This window comes from Trichomycterus rosablanca, chromosome 4 (assembly GCF_030014385.1).
Source record: "Trichomycterus rosablanca isolate fTriRos1 chromosome 4, fTriRos1.hap1, whole genome shotgun sequence".
In the NCBI taxonomy this organism is placed as follows: Eukaryota; Metazoa; Chordata; class Actinopteri; order Siluriformes; family Trichomycteridae; genus Trichomycterus; species Trichomycterus rosablanca.
In genome coordinates this window covers 15,716,072-15,742,289 of record NC_085991.1, presented here as the reverse complement: position 1 = coordinate 15,742,289, position 26,218 = coordinate 15,716,072, and the positions used below count along the sequence as shown (strand labels likewise).

General features: G+C 43.3%; 3 non-coding genes and 1 pseudogene across 3 annotated transcripts; all 4 read right to left on the bottom strand.

Moving 5' to 3' along the window:
* Window positions 1–3,849: 3,849 nt before the first annotated feature.
* On the bottom strand, window positions 3,850–3,965 carry LOC134312702 (U5 spliceosomal RNA). Its single transcript, XR_010011620.1, has one exon. It is a non-coding gene; the product is annotated as a U5 spliceosomal RNA (small nuclear RNA).
* A 12,636-nt stretch (window positions 3,966–16,601) lies between these two features.
* On the bottom strand, window positions 16,602–16,705 carry LOC134312689 (U2 spliceosomal RNA; annotated as a pseudogene).
* A 117-nt stretch (window positions 16,706–16,822) lies between these two features.
* Window positions 16,823–16,937, bottom strand: LOC134312934 (U5 spliceosomal RNA). Its single transcript, XR_010011847.1, has one exon. It is a non-coding gene; the product is annotated as a U5 spliceosomal RNA (small nuclear RNA).
* A 372-nt stretch (window positions 16,938–17,309) lies between these two features.
* On the bottom strand, window positions 17,310–17,500 carry LOC134313372 (U2 spliceosomal RNA). Its single transcript, XR_010012254.1, has one exon. It is a non-coding gene; the product is annotated as a U2 spliceosomal RNA (small nuclear RNA).
* Window positions 17,501–26,218: the final 8,718 nt, after the last annotated feature.

Here is a 26,218-nt window from a genome sequence, read left to right as displayed (position 1 = left end):
CTTCTCAAGATCTGCGCCAGCGGCTCAATACAAGCCGCGAACAGGAGTGGGGATAACGGACACCCCTGACGAACGCCAGAGCGAATATTGATCGCTTTTGTCAGGTGCCCATTAACAAGAACTTTGCTGTTGATGTCTTTATACAGCAATCCCACCCACTCTAGAAACCTCCCTGGGAAACCCATCTTTTGCAGTACCTGGAACAGGTACTGGTGCGAGACCCGATCAAAAGCTTTCTCAAAATCTAAATTTAGGACTAATAATCGAATGTTTCTGTCTCTCGCAAAACAGATGACGTCTCGGATCAGCACTAGGCTGTCCGTGATCCTCCTTCCTGGGACGGCGCAGACTTGATCCGGGTGGATCACGTCCTCCAAAACTGTTGACATTCGTCGTGATAAAAGTTTGCTAAAAAGCTTACAGTCAAAATTTAAAAGAGTAATAGGTCTCCAGTTTCTTAAGTCTGTCTTGTCACCTTTTTTGTGCAATAAAGAAACTATCCCTACCCTAAAACTGTCTGGAAGTCGGTCCAGTCTTTCAAATTCTTTAAAAACAGTCAAGAGGTCCGTAGCTAAAATGTCCCAAAATGTTGTATAAAATTCCACGGGGAGTCCATCCTCTCCCGGAGATTTTCCATTTTTAAAACCTTTAAGACATTTTGTCATTTCTAAAATGGTAAAATCTTCTGTTAAAACCCTCTTACTGTTTAAAAATTTGTCGAAAGAACTTAAAACCTCCTCCATTGTTTCTTTGTGTACACTTTTTACATCATATAGATTCTCATAAAAACTTTCCACAGTTTTTACAATCTCCTCCATCTTGTTAATCTCCCTTCCTCCTTCTATTAATTTTGTTATTCCTCCCCCTTTTGATATTATTTTCTTGAAAAAGTACCGTGTACATCTTTCTCCTTCCTCTATCTCTCTTTCTTTACTTCTTAAAATAGTTCCTTTACTCTTTATTTCAGTTAAAACAGACATTTCCCTTTTTACTTCTTTAATTTCCTCACTAAAATCAAAACCTTTATTTAAAAGATTAAAATACCTCTGTAGTCTTTTCTGCAGCCCCATCATGCACCTTTTTTCTTTATCTTTTTTAGTTTTCCCTACCTTTTTAAAAAACGTCCTTGTCCTGTCTTTCACCATCTCCCACCACTGTGCCCTAGAGTCATAAAAGTCTTGGAGGGTCTGCCAGGAGCTGAACCGCTCCCTGTAGCACCTAACCACCTCCTCATCCTGCAACAGGGAGCAGTTCAGCTTCCACAGCCCTCCCCCTACGGTCCCCTGGGTTGGGAAGGAAAGAGTGCAGGAAAGCATAGCGTGATCTGAAAAGAAAAGGGGGGTCAATGTAGCATCGGTTGGCGGGCAGTCTCTTGTAAAAACATAGTCGATTCGGGAGGCTCTGGTGCCATCACCACTAAACCAGGTGAAGCCCTCCTCCCTTGGATGCACTTTCTTAAAACAGTCGACTAAGTTAAAATCTCTCACTAAACCCTGCAATAAAACCGATGTTTTGTCAAGTTTAAAATCTTCCCCTACTCTCCTTCTGTCTTGCTTTGTTAAAACACAATTAAAATCCCCTCCCACCACTAAAGGAACCCTCCCCAGCATGTGGGGCTGCAGGTCCTCTAAAAGATCGTGCCTGTCATTTTTATCATTAAAACCATACACATTAAGAATGTTAAAATCCCTTCCTAAAAACGTCAGATTAGTTAAAAGCGCCCGTCCGTCTCTCACCACCGTGCTGCCCTTCACCAAGATATTGGGGTTTTTGATTAAAATGGCAACACCGTCGGCTCGGCTGTAGTGCGAGCCGCTCCAGAGAGAGGGACCCGCAGCCCACCGCTGCTCCCAATCTCTGTATGATTTCAAGAACGGCAAAGCACACTCTTGCAGTAAAAACACATCTGACTTTAAGTCATTTAAAAGGGACAGAACACTCTGTGCTCTCAACGGTGCTCTCACGCTTCTCACATTGATGGTGGAGATCGTAAGAGACATGAGCACTATAGGTTAAAAACAGGTGTGATCTTTAAAACCCAAACATTAAAACCACAGAGATACGGTTAAAAGCCGGTTAAAATCACCCTATTTCTTGTGACACCTGCTCCTCCTTGATCTTCATTAATGTGAAGTGTGAGGGGTCGCAGGTGTCCCGCGCGTCCCGGCATGCTGAGCACTGCTCTAGCATGCTTTTCGGCGTGGATGATTTCAGCTGGAGGCGCAGAAAGGATACCTCATTAGGGGATCCAGCGGACCACAGCCGGTTCAGGTCCTCCGATGAGGAGCTACCTGACCGCTCTGTGGCCCGCTGTTTCTTCTCTGCCAGGTCTGGCAGAGGAGATCCCGCAGGTCTCTTTGGCACCTGAGCACTAGGGAGTGAGAGAGTCAGCTCCCCCACTCCACTAGTTGTCACGCTCACCTCCGGCACCGTCTCCATAGAGGAAGGGGTTGAGTCTTCCTCATCACCATCATTATCTTCCTCTCTCTGTTGCTCGGAGGGAGGGACCTCTGATACCTGCTCCAACTCTACATGAATGTTAGCTCCGCCCTCCACAACTTGGCCCACTCCTGAGGCTGGCTGAGGATTTGAATTTCCCGCCAAAACCTCTTGGCCCGCCTCCTCCCCTTTGTCTTCAGGGTCTTGGCGGGCAGCCATTTTGTTAGCTTTTAGCTTGTTGGCAAACGATTTAGGGCAATCTCTGTAAAGATGGTCACAGTCTCCACAAAGATTACACCTCCTGCCATTGGGACACTCTTCATAAGTGTGCCCAATCTCTCTGCACTTCCCACACACGATTTCCTGACACGCTTCCGCAAGGTGTCCAAACTTGCCGCATTTACCTTGGTAAAAAATGTAGCCTCGGTTTTCTCCCAACACAATCAATGATGGCAATTGCCGGAGGCCTAGGTAACTGCTCGGGTCTTTCCATTGTTTAATGGGAACTCTCCACGAGCAGTTCCAAATGCCATCCTCATCAACTACCTTGACTGGTGGGCTTTTCACCGTGCAAAATCTACCCAGCCATGTACTAATGTCCTCTCCAGTCACAGTCTCATTAAACATCCTGACAAACACAACTTTGTGTGAATTATCAGAGAGTTTCTCGAGGCTGAACATGGAGAACTGGTCTTTTTCATTTTCATATCTGAGCCAGAAATCTCTTAGCAAGGAAGCAGAGCGGAAGCTAACATCAAATCCCTTATTTCCATGCAGAGTCAGTAAACAGTTCAGTTCTTCTGGTTTAAAGTTTAAAGTTTGTTGGATGAGCTTCCTTGAGAAGTCCAATCTGGACATGCTCAAAAGTTTGCCATCCATCCATTTAAATAGAAAACGCACGCTGTGGTGCCTCCGCATGCCGGCACGAGGAGCCGACATGCTTGGAGGCACCAACAGCCTACCAAGCAACTAAAAACAATAAAACAATAAATAGTAAAACCAATGCTAAAATTCTAAAAGAAAAGAATTGAATTGAATTGCACTTACCTGGTGGTTGTTTTTCCTCTTTTAGGGCTGGATAGATTGGAAACACCTAAAAAGAGAAAAAAAACTGGAGTCCGCAGGAAAAGCAGGAAATGAAGCCTACCACACAAGACTCTTCCCCAACAGTAGAACAGTGCAATATTCTCCTAAGTGCTTGTGACTAGTACCACAATGGTAAAAGTCTTGCAACACTCAGGAGTCGATCGCTGTCCCGCCCACTTGAACTTAGCCAAAAGGCCGAGAAGCGATAACCTGAAATAGGCGCCGGGCCACGGGCCCTACCTTTTGAGGGCCCGGACTAGTGGACGGCGCTGACCGGCCGCCTTCACGCCCACACACCTTCTGTCATTCCACCAGCAAAACAGCAGCTTTGCAAAGACAAAGCCTTCAAAAAATAAGTTGAACTTGTCAAAGTTCCTCTCCACGGAAATCTTTAGTAAAAGGCGAAAGATTTGTACGTGAATGAAGAGAAACTCCAGCCCTGCTCGCCGGTCGCCCGGGCCTCCGTAGGCCACCGGCCGCTCAAGGAAGAGGGCTCGAGGTAGAGCGACGAAAACCTGCAGCAAAAGCGCCCTTGGGTCGTCGGGTGGGTGACGAGGCAGCACAGCCTTTGCCTGGAGAAACACAGGGAGGGGGGAGAATTAAGTCTTTCGCCTTTTTTTTTTTTTTTTTTTAGCAGCCTGCGCATAATGCCAGGGCATCTGTTCTGATTTTGTCCCGCTATTATCCCATTTCATTATCCCTCTTGCCTGATATGCAAAATATAGTCTTTTAAAATACCACGCCGGATGTTCTCCCTCTTTCTCCAGTTCTGACATGATGCTCGCTACATGTACACACTGTAGCTTTAGCACCACATCCATGACCCCCCTTCCTCCCTCCTCGATTTTTCTGTACATGATTTCCCTTGCGACATATTCGTACCTCCCACCCCACATGAAGCGGAATGTTTCCCTTTGCACCCATTTGCTTATACTCACCGGCGGCGGGTACACATAAGCTATATACAACAGCGCTGGCAATATTTCAGCCTTCACTATTAAGCTTTTACCGATGAGCGATAGTTTTCTCTCAGCCCACATTCCTAACCTTTTCTTCATTTTATTTAATCTTTCTTCCCAGTTTATTCCCGCCGACCCTTCCCTCTCAAATTTAATCCCTAAAATTTTAATCGGTCCTTCATTTCTCAGCAGTCCCCCTACCGTATCCTTCCTATCCTTCATCGCCCCAAAAAATTTAACCTTTGATTTTTCCCTGTTTAATTCTGCCCCTGATCCTTTCCCGAACCTCTCTACTATTTCCAGCACCCTCTCTACGTCCCTGTCTGTCCTACCTAATATGGTCATGTCGTCCGCATACTGTGACAGTTTTACCCTGTATCCCTTCGCGCCTGGTACCCACACTCCTAGAATCTCCTCGTCCTTCCTAATCGCCTCTGCCATTGGCTCCATGTAAATTACAAATAGTAGTGGGGATAGTGGACATCCCTGTCTTATCCCCGCCCTTGCTTCGAATACTGGTCCTATATGTCCGTTAATATTTACCCTACAATTTGCCCTTGTATATAATGCCCTAATCCACTGTATTATGTTTTCTCCCATCCCCATCTTCTCCATCACCTCATACAAGTACTCCCTATGTACCCTGTCGAAAGCCTTGGCCTGGTCGAGTCTCGCTAGCATTAGCGGTAGATGTCTTTCCTCAGACCAGGCTATGATGTCTCGTATCATCTGCGTATTCCACCTTGTGCTTCTACCTATGATACCACATGTCTGGTCAACATGTATGACATGTGGTAATGCCTCCCTCAGCCTTGTGGCCAAGATCTTTGCTAGAATCTTATTATCTGTCCCTAGCATTGTTAGTGGTCTGTAGTTGTTTAGGTTATCTTTTTCTCCCTTCTTATAGATGGGTGTCACCACTCCTGTCCCCATTGTACCCCTCACCTCCTTCTCTTCCAGTACCTTATTAAATAGTTTTGTTAAATCCCTTGCCAATATGTCCCTGTGTTTTATATAAAATTCCCCTGGTAATCCATCAATTCCTGGCACCTTTCCCCTCTTTAGATTTTTAATTGCCTCCTTCACTTCTTCCTCTCTAATCGGTCCATTAATCTCTATTTCTACCTCCCTTGGTACTCTTTTTTCTAATTTATCTATAAACTCCTTCCCTATCTCTGTCACTATCCTTGCTTCCTCAAAATACTTTACATAATATTCTGTCCCTATACGTCTCATTTCCTGCCCTTTTTCTCTAATTTGTCCTGTCTCATCCCTCAATCCTTCTATCCCTTTCACCTCTTTCCTATCCCTAGCTCTCCTAAACCAATATGATCCCACGCTTTCCCCTCTCTCCCTAAACTCTTGCCCTGCCTGTAACATAAACTTTTCTGCCCTTTTCTCATATACCGCCCTAATTTGTTTCTTTATATTTTGTATTCTCACCTTGTCAGTCTCTATTCCTTCATTTTCTTTCTGCTTCTCTATCTCTATCTCCCTCCACATCCTTCTTAGATTCTCCCTCTCCTCCTTTATTCTTTCTCTACTCTTCCTGATCCCCCATTTCTTTATCCTTCCCTTCGCCTGTTCCCACCACTCTGTTATCCCCCCATATAACCCTTTCGTTCCTCTTACTCCCTCCCAAAATATTTGGAACTCCTCTTCCTCCTCCTGTTCCTCCAAGACCCTTACATTAAGTTTCCAGAATCCCTTCCCGAACCCCCTCCCATCCACCTTTACTTCTGCTATAATTATGTCGTGATCTGAAAAATCCACCTCCCTCGCTTCCCCCGCCACTAGCTCCATTCCCTTGCTAACATATATTGTATCTAACCTGCTTTCATCCCCTCTCGTGTTCCTCCAGGTTGCACCCCTCTTTCCTACACTCAAAAAAATTAATCATTGAATTTAATTAATATTATCATGTCAACAGGTTCCACGTAATTTAATTAAGTAAATGGTAATTAAGAATTATATGTTTTGTTTAAATTATTAAATTATTTAATCCCAACCACATTATGTGCCATATTCATGTAAATTTAACAAGATTTTTTCAGTTACTACTAATGAAATGTATTTGATTAAAATGAACACAGTTTAAATTAGTTGTCTCAAATTAATCAAAATGTGTTGTGTTAAAATAATATACATGAGCAATTTTAATTTAATTTTGTATTTAACTAAAAGTTACTTTAATTAGTTTAACTGAACTTGAAACAAATATGTTCCACTCATTTAAATTAAGTAGACCCAACAAAATATAACCTTTTTTTGTTTTTTTTTATTGAAACAAGATTGCTCTTAATGAAGAGCTGGTTACTTAACTATTTGAACAACCTTCTGACAAATGTTTTACAACATTCTGTGAAATCTTACAGTAGCAGACCTATAACAGCAAACATGTCAATCTGAATGCACAGAAATCAATCCTTTGTAGAAAGGTAGTAATCTAAAGTAACAGTATACATCTTTAAGTACGCATAGATCTGCAAAGGCTGTTCTTACAAAATCAAACCCTGGATGTCCAGCCTGGTTACATGTTTACTTCAGGTGTTTAATGCAGTGAAATAAATAATAAATAGGGTTTAATAATAAATAAACCCTAATTTCAAAATTTCAACACAGCATTTGAAAACACAACAGGGCCTTATTTTAAAAAGAACTAGGTAAATTAACAACCAATGTGAACTTTATATTGATCTCAATTTATAAAAAAGGGGTAGAAATTAACTGAAAGTGGATAACCTATAACAGTTTTATTCACAGAGTTTCGTTTTCAGTGCATGAATCTTAGGAGAAAGCCGGCCGGCATCCAACTCCATGACCACCTTCTGAATCACCTCAAAGGTGAATTTCAGGTCCTTTGGATAACTAAGGTTCAGTGCATATATTACACCAAAGAGCATGGCACATGCACAGGCTACATTACCCAGATTGTGAATCACATCTGCACCTTCAACAATAATTCCAACATCTTCAGGGGGGCATGTTGCATCAGCTCCCTCTCTTCTTATGACGTATATGCCAATGACAGTTTGTTGAAGGTTCTTCTGAACTTCAATTCCTTCTGCATCCTTTAATGAATAATTAGCATAACAATATAATTATGTTAATAAATAACCTAAATGTATAATTAACAAGTCATTTGTGTCTAATGGACCAACAGATATTCTTTAAAATTACTTATAATTAAATATTTTTACATTGACCTTTATTAAACATTAAAATGTAAACTGTAAACATTGCTTAGTTGGATACACCCATCTTGTACTAAACTGCAGTCCCCAACGTACACCTTCTGCAGTGTCCCTTTTATTGTAGGTGTAACATAAAATTGTCAGTTTACACACTAATTTCTTATTAAAATAAAAAGTAGGCCAAAGAAAGACATTTGATTTTCTAAATGACATTTTAATGCAGAAAGCTGCAGGTAAAATTTACACCTGTGCAGAACATTTTTTTCTGCCTACGTTAGTGGTACTTGTAGTAGTTGTTTCAAGTGCTATGTTTTTGCAATACACTAAATTGCCTGCATATTATGTTCATCTTCCTTAGAGCCATACTGTTGCCATTTTAACACGAATACCAAGCACATACTTGTTACTTTGTAGATTACAGTTACAGATTGCAGCTTATATTTTACTGCTTTTCTTTTTCATTTAAGTATGTTGTAATGAGTGGCTGAAAAATTATGTAATACAGTCAATATTATTGGATGAGCTTTTACAAGTGCATATGTACCAACTACACTGACACTGGGGTATACAGTACTAGCCCCTTACAATGAGTAAAAAAAAAACAATTGCTGTTTAAAGTACATACCAGGTACTCTTTGACAAGTTTGCTGGGGTCTTCATTCAAGTAGATGCAAAGTCCTTTCAAGACACATTCTCTTTTGCGTTCAATGCTGTCATCCTGAAGGACACACACCACATTTTTACATAGACATTACCCTCCACAATTATTGGTTTAAATTTTTCTTATCAGCATAAATGTACTTTAATTGTAAAGGTTTCATAGTTTTTGTTAAGTTTTTGTGTACAGTCATTTGTGTATCTGGACAGCCTAACAACCCACAGACTTTGAACTAAAACCACCCAGTTAATTTTGTGTGGGTTGACTAGAAAAGAAAACATAGGATTCAACCAGTCGTTCTGGGTTTGCAGACATTTCTACGTCACACAGGGCCCTCATTAGAGCAATCCCACCCCTCTGAAAATCACCTTTGTGAAAAAGCCAATTTGTTTTTGTTTATTTATGTCATGGGTCGCAGATGCTCCAACTTTAAGCACATACCTCCCTTATGCCTGCCAAGATGGTCTTGAGTGTCTGTCCTGTAGAGCCACCTTTCTTTTTGAACATCTTCATAAATCGATCAGAATAACTGTCAAGCTGAGACAGGAACCTTGACTGGAGAGGAACTGTTGTGATTCTTTGAAACTCTGTGTTCAGCTGAAACAAAGTTTACCTTATCAATAAACGGCTTTATTCTTGATTTATACAGTATACTAATTTGTCTGATGAACATTTATAACTTACCTCACTCAAAGTGAACAATGCTGGCCATCTAGCCTTGAATTCTGCAACCATGGGTTTATCTTGTACCACTTCCTGCCTTCTATAAGCAAAGGTTTTTGCCATCTTGTCTTTGACAACTCGTTCATTGTTTTTTTTCTTGGCTTCAGTTATTAGTTCGAGTCTTTCCTTTTCAAGTCTTTGGTTTCCCCAGTGGAAAACTGGGAAAAAAATGTACCTCTGCCTTTCTTGGTTTTTTGACATCGTGGGCAGCTTGGCATTTATCAGCAGGTTTGTGCTTGAGGGAATTGATGCTTAACTCAGGGCATCCTAGGTTTCTTAACTTCGTTCTATAATTGGCCATCTTGTATTTCAAGCTTATTTTCCACCCATAAAAACCGCAAGCAGAATTCCGTTCTCTTAAACATGGGTGTTTTTTGATTAATGCTTCTGCAACAGCCTCCAAATCTAAATTTGAAGGATATGCCCGAAACTGCATAATCTGCTCAGCTAAACTTTCTAAGATTTCAGATTTAAGCTTTGGACTGGGAACCAGGAGCGTTCCATCTGTTTGAAATGCCTGATTTCCTCTTTCAAGCTGCATCTCTGCATCAAATGGGAACCGTGGGATCGGGAACTCTCTAGGCCAAGGAGATCTGGTTGTATTGGATTCAGGGGATGACAACAACACAGTGTCAGCAGATGAAAGTGAAACAGAGTCCTCAGTGCTATGGCTGTCACTAGGACAAGTCATCTCCACCCTTGCCAAGTAGAGTACCTTCACTGTGCTCTTGTCTTGAATATCACTTATTAAATTCAAGTTCACAAAGTCATTTCCAAAATCACTGTCCATGTACTGGAGTCTTATGTCCCCATCAATAGTGAAATGTCTTTTGATCTCTTGAGACAGGTCCTCCACAGAACTAGGCATTCCAGAGTAAAGAACCAACTTTTCAACATTGTTTTCACCAAGTATCACACGCAGTTTAACTGGATCAGCCATCTCCAGAATGTTTTAGTCTGAGAGAAAACCAAACAAAACAGGGTAAGCATAATCAGGAATGACACTGTAGAAATCTAAAAGTGTTCAGAGTGAATTGATGCATTGATTCTAGAGAAGCATACAGAAGCATACTGTTCAGTAGCAACAGTAACCAAAAGCCTGCATCACTTACAGTACTGTTTCTCAACCCAGTTCTCTGTGCCAACCTGGTGTTTCCACATTTTTGCTCTAGAGCTAAAATGTGGAACTTTGTGGTGGATCCAAGGACTGCTTTGAGAAACACTGGTTTAAATGAATGTAGTTTTAACCAATTAGCCAAGTCACGACTGTCCAAAAAATGTTTAATCTTTATTGTAACCTTGATGCTGTGGGGATAAATTAGCAAATAAAGAGTAGAAGAATCTGCTAAAAATATACCCCTAAATCATCCCACAAGTCAAACTGCATCCAGATCTTAAATGAGAGTTTGCTTGTATTTTGGGACAGTTCAATTTTACTGAAGACCACTCACCTTTCAAGTGAGGATGTCTTTTAAGGGTTACCATCCGAGTGGGTCCAACGAAATAGTCAGCTAGTGGATACCTATCGGTCAGCTCCTTCAGGTCAATCAGAAACACCTCACTAGTTGGACATGGGTGTAGTTCAAAAGCCTGGTAATGCTCCCTAAACCAGGAAGAGAATCTCCTGACAATAAAACTTAAGGTACCCTCCAAAATGCAAATCCTGATTATCTCACCATATTCAGGCAGTCCATCAACAGTTCCATGAATAACAACCATTCCATTTCTATAATTAATACCATTGCTAGACACGTTTTTGGCCAAATAGATTTCTGCCACATTTGGGTATTTCTTTCTAATTGCCAGTGTTATCTCATCTTTCATTACTTCAATGGGAACTGTTGAGACACTTGAGGCTTCAAATGTAGCCTTTTTATGATTTGATGCAAACAAATGATAACCAATCATTAACTGATGTTTAGTTGCTAACGAAAGAGCAATGTTTTTAAAACACTTTGTGTGGCAAACTACTTGCTTGAAAAAGCTGTGTTTTGCCTCAAACCTCATTGTCCAAAGACCAGAAAGAGGACCAAAGCATTGTATCATCTGCGGATAATGCTCTAAATAATGATGCTTTGGCATCAGCTTTTGGCCTGGAAATAGCTCTTGGTATAGCTGCCTGTGATCAGTGATCTTACAGTCAAGGTATGCAATGGACTCTTCGGTGTGAATGTGGGCAACTACAAGTTCAACAATCTCTTTTAGAATCAAGATTAACTGCCAAGCAGGCTCACCTTCAGGTATGAAGGGCCCAACCAAGAATGGTAGTAATCTCAGCAGAGTCCAATTCTCAACTGCATTGCCACCTATTGACTTTTTGCTCAAAAATGTGCATGGAACCACATGTGGCCGATTAGTCTTATCATCCCACTTGTAAGGAAAGTGCAGAATTCTCTCATTTAAACTGTCAAGCGAGAAATATTTCTTTGAAATAAGCTTTCCTAGGCAGAGCGCAAGCTCTAGTGGTACAATACCTTCAAATAAATCGTGTAATATATCTGGGGGATAGCCTGCTGTAACATCAAAATGTGAAAGTCTTTCAGTTAAGACACAGGAGCGTTTTACTCCAAAGCAATGCACTCCATTTTCCTTGGCAGTTTTTACATGAAGTTTGTGACTTTCTTGGGACCTAAGGGTAAATGCACCAGAAGAAACATGCTCACACTGAATTTCACATGCAAGACCAATACAAAATCGACATATGTATGCCCCAGAAAAATTCTCCACAAATCCAGCTAGCCCATGGGCACCAAGATTATCAGCCACTACACACTGTACTGTACCTTTAACACTTTGTCCTAACTGTGGGATGAAAATTCCATGGTCTTCCAAGGTCACAAGGTCCTGAACAAGAGGTTCCAGCACTTTCTCATAGCCATAGGTTTTCACATAGACACTGTTGCATAAGACTGCCAAATAAATGGATGATAAAGATGAATGCGAACCTGGTGGCAAGTTGCTTAAAACCCAGTATATTCCACAAAGCTTGTGCTTTTTGCGAGATGTACCTAGTGGGTTGCAAATCTCAAAATCATCAACATACAAAGTCACAGAAATTCTTAATTCTCCTTCAGACAGAAATGTATTTCTTTTAAAATGTAGCCCATCCTCATATGACTTGTACTGCTTTGGTTCACTTACATTTTGCTGTTTTCTACAGTTTTCAGTGACTTTATCAAGTACTTGTTTGTGACTTAAAAGCTGCTGCAGCAACTGCAGTAAGGGTACATACTGATATGTGTGTTTGTTTTTCTGATCTAATATATATTCTATTGGTTGAACAACTCTGAATGTCTCTATGTAATATTTCTTACGTTTAAAAGCAGTGTTAAGTATCCCATCATCACCTACTGTTTTTATCAAAGGATTAGAGCACACTGCAACAGCAATTTCATCAATTACTGACTGTTCAAGATGGAGGTTATTGTTTTGGCAAATTTCACTAATAATGCTTTTTGACACTGGTACAGAGGCAGAGCTTACTAAAAAGTGCAATTCTTGGAGAAACTCGTCAAGAGCTGTGCTAGGGGTATGGAAAATGTTTTCCAACTTCAACAGAAGTGCTGCAAACTTCTGTTCTATTGTTATTTGCAAATTCTCTGTACATTCTATATATTGCTGAGCATTGTTTTGGACATCTAAATGTTCAGCAGGAGTTTCCTCAACTGTGACTTCTGATACAATCGGGGAATTTTCAGTGAATGAAATTACTCCAGGTTTAAAGTCACTGAAACAATGCGAATGGTGCTTTCTGTTTTTATGCGATTTAAATGTTCCATAAATGTTAGTTTGGAAAGCACAGCCCTTGAACATACAAATTACAGTTTCATGCCTCTTGAGATGTGCATTTATATGGCCAAAATAATCTCTTTCATTACCAATTTCACGGCACAAGCACACATGACAGTTAAAATGAGTTAACTCTGTCGATATCTGCTTTGCATGACCTCGACAAAGATGAGAACGAAGTGCATTCCATGATTTAAAAGTACATGGACAATCTAAATATGTACATGGATATGGCTGGTGACGGCCAAAATGAGGATGTTGTAATCTATAATGTTTTAATAATAGAAACCTTGTGGTTGTGGTTGTATTGCAGTCTTTACAATGCCACATGCCTACCTAGGGAAAAAAAATACATTTTCAGTTACACATTTTACACATATTTTCAGTTGACAATTTTAATTTGTTGAAATTTTTCATATTGTAATTAACTTACCTATTTCACTGGCCTAGACAGTAAACCACATGTCCAACAGGTGAATGATTTTTGAAGAAGTGCCTTTAAGAAAAAAAGACAGCAACTGAAGTTTATGAAAAAAAAAAAGGGATTTGCAAATCTATTGTAGGCTGAGCAAAGGAAACTTTGGTTATGCACCTTTCTATCTTTCAATATTATTAAAAAAGATCCTGTGCTTTATTTGACGTTGACATATCTGGTATTCATCTTGGACACTTTAAGTTCATGCGCATGCTCAGCATGACTCCTGAAAGCGCGGTAACACTTTCTTCTGGCGCCTAATACCGCACTGTGATAAAATCACTACGCACGGCGTCAAGTGACATTGTTTTTATAAAACGGGCATAAAAACAATAAGACCAGTGCTTAATAAATAATGAAATGTATTATTAATAATTTATTAAGCAACACAACTCCAATGATTTGTCAGAGTAATGGTTTTTATTGTTTAATAGTTTTATAAGTAAAGTCATCACATTTTAGGACCGGAACTACCCATTTGATAAAGTGCTAATTCACTTCCCAAACTTTAATAATATTTTAGAGTATAGCTATTTTATAGAAACAAAGAGCCTAGTTTTGATACAAGCGAACACGATATCTAATAACATATCCAAGCTCTTTCTAACGAACTAGTATTACTGAACACCTAGGGGCATGAAAACATGTAAAAACATACCGTTATGCATTTTAAAACAATTCTCAACTTTTAGGTAATTTAGTTATGCATTGACACATTGTCTATAAGTATTGCTAATGTATAACGTTATTTAAGTTTTAATTTTTTAATTGGCTTAAGTTATAATGTAGGTCTAACAGCTTAGCTAGCTAGCCATCTAGCCACATTAAATAATATATTGCTCACTCATAACAGGACTTAATATGACAAACATTACTAACGTAAAAACAAACTGGGCAATATAAAGGTTTTACTGTAAGATATATAAACGGATGGCAATAAAATTATACAAATACCTGTTTAGCTGGACTGGAAGAAATGGCAGGGAACCGAGAAATCCGAATCCTTTTGCCGCCAGTACCGTGACGTCATCACGTTACGTTCGCCCCCACGCACATGAGCAGACAGCTGATTTAACTTAATTAAATCACTTCGTGTGAAATTAAATTTTACACAAAGGTAGACGTACATCAGTTCAACTTAAATAAAACAATTTAAATCAACAATGACATTTATTGTAAGTTAGTTGAATTGATTTAATTGATTAAATTAAACAACTTCACTGAATCATTTTTTTGAGTGTACCTTCTCCATCACATCCACCAATTTATGGCTTTTCACCCAACTCTGCACTAGCTCCTTCTTTTCTCCCCCTCCTTCCAAATTAACATTAAAGTCCCCCCCAACAACCAAAAAATCATTTGTTGCTCCCAACAAATTAACCTCTTCATAGAAGCTCTTTCTCTCTTGTGGCTTTTGTGGTCCATATATATTTATTATTCTCATTTTTATCCCCTCCCAACTTATATCAACCGCCACCAGCCTCCCAGCTTCTACTTCTAACACTTCTCTTAAACTCTTTCCCCATCCCTTAAACAATATCCCAACTCCACTTGAGTGTACCCCCCCTATGGACCACACTGATTTCCCTCCTCGCCAGTCCCTTTGGAACGCTTTAACATTCTCCGAATCCTTCAGGTGCGCCTCCTGAATAAAACAAATGTCCAAACTTAAATCTTCTAAAAAACTGAAAACCATTTTCCTTTTCTTTGTATTTTTCAGTCCTCGCGCATTAAAGGTCCCTATTTTTAATTTCCTTTCCATTTGATTAATTTAATTAAAATAATAATCCTCCCTAAAACCACAGTCCATATTTGGTCGGTTTTGTAACTAAATAATAATACATTTAAACAATCTGCCAACCCCATCCCCATTAATAAATCAAAAGTCTCTTCTTTTACGCTCCATATCTCAGTTTTCCTTTTTACTCTTTTACATATGCTCATTTTGGTCCTTTTATTTTCTCCCTAGTCCTTCTCTGTAGCAGCATTTCCTCCTCTCCTTGATCCTCGCTTTCAGATTCGCTCATTGTCCTCATCTCCTCTTCTCGACTTGTTTCAATCTCCTCTCTCACCTCCAATTTTGTTCTTTTCTTCTCTCTCCCTTCCTCTGTTGCCTCCTTTGGTCGTGTTTGCTTGCTATTAGCATGCTTGCTCTCTTTCTCCTCCCCTTTTTCCTGTTGTTGTTCCAGTTCCTGCATCTCCATTGCCATAGCCCAGTCCGGGCTTTCTCTTTGTAGAGTCTCTTCTAGCCCTTCCAGTGCCTCCTCTAACCCTGTTGGTGTCCAGAAAATCTGTTCCTCACTTGAGCTTAAGTTTTCCTGGGTTCCCTCTATTCCGTTTGTTTCTTTCTCTGGTCCTCTTTCTCCTTTTTTCTTTGTTCTCCTGGATTCCCGCTCTTTTTCACCTCCTTCTCCGGTTTCTTTTCGGCTGTCTGTCTCCTCTACCGTCTCCTCCCCCGTCTGGTCTACACTCTCTGCTTCTTTGTTCTTTCTCTCTTGCATTTTTCCTGCCTTTTCCAGCTCCGCGTGTTCACTCTCTTTCCTGAACCCCATTTCCTCAAAGTCCTCAGCAAATAAACTTGCAAAGAGTCCTCCTCGCGCTGGGCAACGTCTGTAGAGATGTTCCTCACTTCCACATATGCTGCATGTCTTGGGAGCCCCACATTCTTGTGTCCTGTGGTCCTCCCCTCCACATGTGCGGCATCTCTGACCTTCACAGGTTTCTTTAGTGTGTCCTATGGCTCCACACCTTCTGCAGTACTGTGGCTGGCCTGGGTAGTACAAAAACCCGCGATGGGGCCCGATTGCGAAACTACCTGGGGGATGTACCAAGCCTCCCGTGGTCGTTTGATCCACTTTTAGCTTTGCCATAAACCTTCTCTTTCCGTTCCAAATACCAAAACATCCACGTACCTTCTCTCCTGGTGACACGGTGTTACAATACCTGGAGAGGAAAGCCCTGATGTCATCATCTGGCACAAAGGGGTTGTACATGTGTACCGTCACTGGTATCTCCTCCATAGCGAACAGCGGCACCAGGCGTATGTCTCGCAGGTCCTCGTCCTCCATTCTCTTGGAGCAGAGGTCAAAAAACGTTGTGCAATCCTTGAAGGAAACAAAAGTAATGTCCAAAAAACCAGCCGTCGAGAAGTCTTGTAGACAATAAATCTGGTCTGCTGTAACTGCACATCTGGCTCTAAGCAGGTCTTGTACGATCCAGTCCCATCCGAATTTTCTTCTTCTTTCCTCAGTCGCCTCCCTGCAGATTTCGATCCGTACAGAATGTCGTAGCCGCGCCAACCTGGCCGGCCGTCTGTCGCCCTCTCTGTGCATGGTAAGAACAGATACTACACTTGATCTTAGCCAAAAGGCCGAGAAGCGATAACCTGAAATAGGCACCGGGCCACGGGCCCTACCTTTTGAGGGCCCGGACTAGTGGACGGCGCTGACCGGCCGCCTTCACGCCCACACACCTTCTGTCATTCCACCAGCAAAACAGCAGCTTTGCAAAGACAAAGCCTTCAAAAAATAAGTTGAACTTGTCAACGTTCCTCTCCACGGAAATCTTTAGTAAAAGGCGAAAGATTTGTACGTGAATGAAGAGAAACTCCAGCCCTGCTCGCCGGTCGCCCAGGCCTCCGTAGGCCACCGGCCGCTCAAGGAAGAGGGCTCGAGGTAGAGCGACGAAAACCTGCAGCAAAAGCGCCCTTGGGTCGTCGGGTGGGTGACGAGGCAGCACAGCCTTTGCCTGGAGAAACACAGGGTGGGGGAAAATTAAGTCTTTCGCCTTTTTTTTTTTTTTTTTTTAAGTAAAATGGAGGGAAAATGAAAAAGCGGGAAAAGGGGGACTCCCTAGCGCAAAAGGACCGAGGAAACCCCGGGCCTAGGCTAGGCAAAGGTCTAAGGCGCCGTACCCCTAATCCCAACAGCTTTCCAGCAGGGGCCAGTCACCAGCATTCGTCAATTACTCTTTCGTTTGACCGTTTATGAGGGTGCACCGTGCCAGGAGGCAATGCAATACCTGGTCGATGCGTGGAGTGGACGGAGCAAGCCCCTCTTCCGACTCCCGGGCCTAAAAATCCATTTAATATATGGTCCTCGGGTAGAGGACGTATCAGATATTAAACTGATAAGAACAGATACTACACTTGATCTTAGCCAAAAGGCCGAGAAGCGATAACCTGAAATAGGCGCCGGGCCACGGGCCCTACCTTTTGAGGGCCCGGACTAGTGGACGGCGCTGACCGGCCGCCTTCACGCCCACACACCTTCTGTCATTCCACCAGCAAAAGAGCAGCTTTGCAAAGACAAAGCCTTCAAAAAATAAGTTGAACTTGTCAACGTTCCTCTCCACAGACAAATTCCACCGAAGAGCAAGATGGAGCGCTTCAGACGTTCTTTTGTGCCAACTGCCATCAGACTGTATAACAATAGCAGAATACACAGGCTGTCCTCACACTGTTGAGCCATAGTAGTATAATAGTAATTTTTTATAATTTCCTTTTTATTTTATTTTATTATACTTTATTTTATTTACTCTATTTACTGTACTTACACTGTACTGGAGCTGCTGTAACACTCAAATTTCCCCCATGTGGATCAATAAAGGAATCTTATCTTATTAAAGAAGGGATCAACCCGGATTTTATCAGGAAACCTACACAACCTTCACTTTTGCAGGATAAACGTTTTTAATGACTCATTAGTAAATCGTAACACAACACCCTGTCCATAGATCTGTATTTTTACATTTCTGTGGAAGAGATGCATCTCGCTTTAAACCCAAAACTTGCATGTTTGCTAATAGATGCCGGGGGAAATCACCCAAGTATGACTGATTTCAGAGATAAAATCAGGCATGGACACATTTTTTTTACACACACGTTTTATACTGTACAAGTGATAATGGAAAGTGAGACTTTTGGAATAACCATATCTGACTGGTTGACACTATGGCGTGACTTCTAGTTGCTGCAATTTGATCAGACAAAGAGTTAGAAGAGTTTTTACAGGTCAGTACTGCAATCTGATTGACTGTTAAAATGTCATGAAACACATCTGTTCTGTTCACATTGTAACACTGGACACAGGGAATAATGCTGAAATCCTTATAAGCAGTGACCAGAGGTAAAACTTTAACCTAGATCTCCAGGACTCCTTTTGCTGTGCTGTATTCAATCAATCAGCTACCTCATCCTGCCATTCTATATTGTAACAGTGACATTCTATGAAGTTTTTAATCAAATACATGCAGACATATATTATACCTTTTGTGATCTGGATCAGTTGTCTGTGTTAATTAGTATTGAATAAAACAGTCAGTTAGTGAGCTGTTCAATCAGAATAATTATAGGAATTATAGGAAAATAAACAGAAGGTGGCAGCAACCATCTACATTTTACTATAATCTGACCCAGCTGCAGATTTGAAGAGGAAGTCGGTAAAGACAGTAAAGAGTTCAAACCTACATAACTGCAAGATGAACAATGTAACACTGTAATTCAGTCATGACACTGCTTACACATCTCTGTGTTCTTCACATTATTTTAGGTAAGACTTCATGAGCTCTTGTTCAATATTTTTATTTATGTTTATATTCAACATCACCTAAATACACACTAATATTATTAGGGTGTCTGTGGTAGCTGGCGAACTTACCCCGGGTTCACAGCGAAGCAGACGTTACAGACCCACTAAAAATAAGGCCTTAAATAAGAGGTCTGGTAATTAGGGCTGACGACTCGCAGCTGCAACTGGGTTATTTAAGCCAGTGCGGTGCAGCAGCGAGCGTCGCACCTTTTGGTTTTTTTCTAAGCAATGGCAGCGGTGTCCTTCCACTTTTTAGGGTCAGTTGGTATCCCCGGGTGGTGAAAGATCGGTCGCGTGTGTAGACTGAAAGGTTGAGGTAATTAGCCTTATTATTTTATCCGACAGGGAAAGGGTGGTGCGATTCCGCTCAGCCCTTGTGCTGCTCTTGTTTTTGCGTGTTTTCCACTAGCATTTTCCGGTAGCCACCGCTGAATGCTAGCGGCGTATCTCACCCTGTCTTTTAGGGGTGTTCTAATAGCTATAAGGAACGCAGTTTGTTAGCTCCAGAGTGGCGCATCCGGGAAAGCGCTCATCTCTAGTGTGAGCAACCCCGGTTCGAATCAGCTCTCGTTTTTCTATTCGTGTTCTCTCATTTTTTTCCCTCTTTGTATTACAGGTTGGCTCGCTCCGAGTGCCAGCGATATTCACCGGAAGGCGAGGCCAATTCTGTGATTCCCCGCTCGTGCTCCGCGAGATCCAGACTGGTTACTGAACCATTTCGTGGTTCTCTTTCACATACAAGCCGGCGCTTCATAGGAGCTTGGCGCTTTGTTACTGTTAACCTCTCGGTAGCTGAAGCAGAACGCAACCGCCTCGCAAGCGAGCGACCGGGGTTCGCGTCTCAACTTTTGAGTTTGCTTTTGTCATTTTTTTTCTTATTTTGTTTCAATTTGCCTGCGGCGTTCAGCGGCATTAATCGGGGTTCTCCCGATTTGTTTTTTGTTACGTATTTTGATTCTTTTGAGTGCCTACCTTATTTTGTTAAATAAATATGAATTATTTACTGCATTATTGAGTCCTCCTCCTTTCCACATAACAGAAAGGTGCGACCATATCATGGACTCAGCAGTTAATCCCCCCGCCTCAGACGTGTTGCGTCACCAAGGGGTGACTTTGGGCAGGCATGAGATGGCTATTAATGAGCTGGCACAAAGGGTTGCTGACCTCACCATCCGTGTGCCCACGTTGGAGCAAGCCTCAGACTCCCTGGCCCATTCTCCTGGTCGCTCTGGAACTTTCATGGGCGGTGAAACCCCTATTCCGCCGCCCGAAAGATTTTCAGGGGAAGCCAAGCGATGCCGTGGTTTCCTTCTCCAGTGCGCCCTAGCGTTCGAATTACAGCCATCCCGGTTTCCCACCGAACGTTCTAGAGTGGCTTATATAATATCTCTCTTAACAGGGAAGGCATTAGAGTGGGCTACCGCCCTGTGGGAACAAGACTCACCAGAATGCTCCTCAGAGGAGGCTTTTAGAGCTGCCCTTAAGGACACCTTCTTTCACCCCGCAGGAGGTAGGGACGCCGGACCTCGCTTACTCGAGTTGACCCAAGGTGGACGCTCGGTGGCCGATTATGTAATCGAATTCCGGACGCTAGCGGCTGAGTGCGGATGGGATGAGGGGGCTTTAACAGCTATTTTTCATCGTGGGTTGGCAGATAGGGTTAAGGACGAGTTGGCCACTCGTGAGCTTCCAGACACCCTTAAGGCCTTTTACCTGTTGGCGACATCTATAGATACCCGTCTCCGTCAGCGATCACGGGAACGAGGTTTCCGCCCATCCTTCACTCGGTCTCAGGCGACCCCTAGACCAGTTTCTCCTGACCCTGAGCCTATGCAGTTGGGATCGGCCCGCACCGTGACCTCTCCTCGAACCCAGCCCCGGTTAAACGACTAGGCCGCTCTCGAGTCGGGGAGTCAAGAGTGGGCCGACTTATTATCCCTGGCCATGGCCTGTTTCTACAAGCAGGGTTGCATTGGAGCTCCAAGGAGACTACTTTGAAGGTATGTGTTGACTCTGGGGCAGTTGAAAATTTCATAGATTGTAATCTAGTACATAGATTGGGGTTGGACACCCAGCGGCTACCGGTTCCCATCTCGGTTTATGCCGTGGATGGTAGGGCAGTTGCGGGCAGCCCTATCACCCATCAGACCCAGCCTTTCCGCTTGCGGCTGGGTAACCACGAGGAACGGATCACCTTTTTGGTGACCCATGTTCCCCACCTCCAGGTGGTGTTGGGGCACTCGTGGTTAGTTAAGCATAATCCTCAAATTGACTGGGCTACCGGTTCAATATTCGCCTGGGGAACACGGTGTCAGGAATCTTGTCAGCTGCAGGCTGGCATGACACCTACTCCGTTAGTACCTCTGGTGGAAGCTCCGGATTTAGCCCAGATTCCTTCTGTGTACCATGATTTGCAGGAAGTTTTTAGCAAGTCCAGGGCGCGGGACTTGCCCCCCCACAGACCGTTCGACTGCGCCATAAACCTCTTGCCTGGCGCTTCTTCCCCTAGGGGGCGCCTTTTCTCGCTCTCCGGTCCAGAAAAGGTCGCTATGGAGGAGTATGTGCATGAGGCACTCCAACAGGGGTTTATCCGTCCCTCTTCCTCCCCGGCCGGGGCGGGATTCTTTTTTGTAGGAAAGAAGGATGGTGGTCTACGCCCCTGTGTCGATTATCGCGGTCTAAATGCCATCACAATCAAGGATCGGTACCCGCTGCCGCTGATGGCCACGGCCTTTGAAGCCCTTCAGCGAGCATCCATTTTTACCAAGCTCGATCTACGCAGCGCGTACAATTTGATCCGGATCAGGCAGGGGGACGAGTGGAAGACGGCGTTCATTACACCCACCGGCCACTACGAATATCTAGTGATGCCCTTTGGGCTGATGAACGCCCCTGCCGTCTTCCAACGTTTTATAAATGAGGCCCTAAGGGAGGCCCTCGACAAGTACGTCTATGTTTATCTAGACGACATTTTGATTTTTAGCCGATCCATCGACGAACACGTGAGGCACGTCCGACGAGTTCTCCAGCTTCTGTTCAAAAACCATCTTTTCGTCAAGCTGGAGAAATCCGTCTTCCATTCCCCCTCTGTTTCATTCTTGGGGTTTATTGTTTCACAGGGTGCCCTCCGCATGGACCCGGCTAAAATAAAATCGGTAGAGAACTGGCCAACTCCGAATTCCTTTCGCCAAGTGCAAAGGTTTTTGGGCTTTGCAAACTTTTTTAGGCGATTTATTCGGAACTTTAGTATTGTCGCCGCTCCCTTAACGAATCTAACAGGCAAAGCTCCATTTAGATGGACGGTGCCGGCCCAACAAGCCTTTGACAGGCTTAAATTTCTCCTTACCACTGCTCCTGTCTTGCAGTTGCCGGACCCTGAGGAATCCTTCATAGTTGAGGTTGATGCCTCTGAGGTTGGGGTAGGGGCAGTATTGTCCCAGAGAGTGGGTCCGGAAAAGAAGATGCACCCTTGTGCTTTCTTTTCGCACCGCCTGACTCCTGCTGAGCGGAATTACCCAGTGGGAGACAGGGAACTCCTAGCCATTAAATTGGCACTCGATGAGTGGCGACACTGGCTCGAGGGAGCTAAACATCCCTTCCTTGTTTGGACTGACCACAAAAATTTGTCGTTCATCCAGCAAGCGAAGCGGATGAACTCACGTCAGGCTCGGTGGTCCTTGTTTTTTGGAAGGTTCCAATTCACGCTGTCTTATAGACCGGGCTCCAAAAACGGCAAGCCGGATGCCCTGTCTAGGCAGTGGGAGCCCACCAGACCGGAGACCGAGCCTGATCCCATAATTCCCTCGACCCAAATCGTAGCCCCAGTGACCTGGGGTATTTCCAAGGTCATTCGGGATGCCCAAAGGGCAGAACCCGACCCTGGAGGGGGACCTTCTGACCGACTGTATGTTCCTTCTACAGTTCGACGTCAGGTCTTTGAGTGGGCCCATGCGTCCCCTTTCGCGGCACACCCAGGAGTTACCAAAACCCTGGTCTTGATGCGCCGAAGATTTTGGTGGCCGGGGATGGAAAGTCAGGTAAGGGATTTTGTCCGTACCTGCGCAGTATGTATGGCTAATAAAAGCCCCAGAGAACGCCCTCGGGGACTACTCCATCCGTTGCCAGTCCCATCTAGACCATGGTCCCACATAGCACTGGATTTTGTGACAGGTTTGCCAAAGTCCAGGGGATTCACGGCGGTACTGGTAATTGTCGACCGCTTTACCAAATCTTGTCTTTTTGTTCCTTTGCCCAAGCTGCCTTCCGCCATGAGCACTGCGCAGATCATTCTGCAACATGTGGTGAGAGCACATGGGGTCCCCTCAGACATTGTGTCCGATCGGGGCCCGCAGTTTATTAGCCAGTGCTGGCGGGCCTTTTGCCTACTTATTGGTGCTACGGCCAGCTTATCCTCAGGTTACCATCCTGAGTCCAACGGGCAATCAGAGAGACTCATTCAAGACCTGAGCAAGATGCTCAGGTGCTTGACTGCAGGGAATCCGGCCACATGGGCCGATAAATTGTTGTGGGCGGAATTTGCACACAATACCCTGCACGACTCTGCTTTAGGCATGTCACCTTTTGAAGCTCAGTTTGGGTACCCTCCTCCGCTCTTTCCTGAGCAGGAGCAGCAAGTGGCGGTCCCAACTGTACAGCTTCATATCCGCCGCTGCCGAGCCGCCTGGCGCAAAGCAAGGGCGGTACTTTTGGCCTCCCAGCGCACCATGAAGCGCAATGCAGACCGCAGGCGACAGCCGGCCCTCACTTTCCGGCAGGGCCAACGTGTCCTTGTCTTGACAAGGGATCTCCCTGTTAGAGGTGCCCCCCACAAGCTGGCACCGGCTGGCACAAGTGAGGCGGATAAATCCGGTGACGTATAGGTTGGAGCTTCCTCCTAGGATGAAAGTGCATCCAACCTTTCACATCTCCCAACTCCGACCATTTATGTGCGGGGGAGCTACACCCCCCCCCCCACAACCTCCCGCCCCGCGTATCATCCAGGGTGCCCCTGCCTTCACGGTACGCCGCCTCCTGAGTAGCAGGAAGGTACAGGGTAGCACCCAATACCTGGTGGATTGGGAGGGTTACGGCCCCGAGGAACGTTCATGGGTACCGGCTCGTCAGATCCTGGACCCTGAACTAATCCGCGAGTTCCGTAGGAACCAGAAAGCGGGTCTTGGGACCTCGGGAGCTGTCCCTAGTGGGGGGGGTTCTATTAGGGTGTCTGTGGTAGCTGGCGAACTTACCCCCGGTTCACAGCGAAGCAGACATTACAGACCCACTAAAAATAAGGCCTTAAATAAGAGGTCTGGTAATTAGGGCTGACGACTCGCAGCTGCAACTGGGTTATTTAAGCCAGTGCGGTGCAGCAGCGAGCGTCGCACCTTTTGGTTTTTTTCTAAGCAATGGCAGCGGTGTCCTTCCACTTTTTAGGGTCAGTTGGTATCCCCGGGCGGTGAAAGATCGGTCGGGTGTGTAGACTGAAAGGTTGAGGTAATTAGCCTTATTATTTTATCCGACAGGGAAAGGGTGGTGCGATTCCGCTCAGCCCTTGTGCTGCTCTTGTTTTTGCGTGTTTTCCACTAGCATTTTCCGGTAGCCACCGCTGAATGCTAGCGGCGTATCTCACCCTGTCTTTTAGGGGTGTTCTAATAGCTATAAGGAGCGCAGTTTATTAGCTCTAGAGTGGCGCATCCGGGAAAGCGCTCATCTCTAGTGTGAGCAACCCCGGTTCGAATCAGCTCTTGTTTTTCTATTCGTGTTCTCTCATTTTTTTCCCTCTTTGTATTACAGGTTGGCTCGCTCCGAGTGCCAGCGATATTCACCGGAAGGCGAGGCCAATTCTGTGATTCCCCGCTCGTGCTCCGCGAGATCCAGACTGGTTACTGAACCATTTCGTGGTTCTCTTTCACATACAAGCCGGCGCTTCATAGGAGCTTGGCGCTTTGTTACTGTTAACCTCTCGGTAGCTGAAGCAGAACGCAACCGCCTCGCAAGCGAGCGACCGGGGTTCGAGTCTCAACTTTTGAGTTTGCTTTTGTCATTTTTTTTCTTATTTTGTTTCAATTTGCCTGCGGCGTTCAGCGGCATTAATCGGGGTTCTCCCGATTTGTTTTTTGTTACGTATTTTGATTCTTTTGAGTGCCTACTTTATTTTGTTAAATAAATATTAATTATTTACTGCATTATTGAGTCCTCCTCCTTTCCACATAACAAATATTTTACATACATTTTACATTTATATCAGATAGAAATAAAGAAAAGAAAGAAATCTGATTTATCTTTTTCCTTTTATACAGGTTATAATTCTGCAGCAAAAATCCAGCCACTTTCTACAACTGAAAATGTCCTGGAGAAAACTTCTGTTACTTTATCCTGTAATTACAGTGGTGATGGTGCTGATGATGAACTATTGTGGTATCGTCAGTACTCAACATCCAGACCAGAATTCCTCATTTTGATTACTGAACTAAAAACTGAAATAAAAGCTGATCCTCCAGTTCCAGGAATATCTGTAAAGTTAAGTAAGGATAAAGATCGAGTGGATCTGAACATCTCCTCTGCTGCAGTATCAGATTATGCTCTCTACTACTGTGCTCTGCGGCCCACAGTGACAGGAAATCTTTCTATACTGTACACAAACCAAACATGTAAGTAAACTTTGTCATTTCATTAAGGGTATTCTCTTTTCTCTTTTGTCTGAGTTTCAATACAAGCTTAAACTTTAGGTCCACAACAAAACAAAACATTTCTACTATTGATGCTTCACTCTTTCTTCTGAATTTGTCACTTTTCTTCTTTTAGTGGTATTCTTTAGATAATAGTAAGGCAATGGTAAAATCATGGTAAAATCATGTATTATTTAAGCATTTAGCCATACGTACATCTGGAATACATTCTTTGTGGTAATACTGAACAATTAACAACACTTAAATACTTTTAACAGAATAATGACAATATACAAATCAGCAAAATATTTTAATTTTATGTTCATAGACCAAGTCTGATAAGTCTTGTGGTTTGTGACATGGTGCATTACAATGCAGTAGTCATTATACACACAATACAAGTTTCTCCTTTAGGAGCTACAATGTCTAAATTTACTTCAAAACTAACGGTGAAATGTAGGAGACATGAACTCTGCACTTATCCAGACTAATAAATCCATTTAAATCTTGTATGATTTGATGAATTAATGTCAAACAATTTTTACACAAACACATCAATGTTTCTCACCTACTACACACACCTTATTTTTTGAAATAACATAGTATTTATTGTACATTACATTTAAATAAAGATAAATA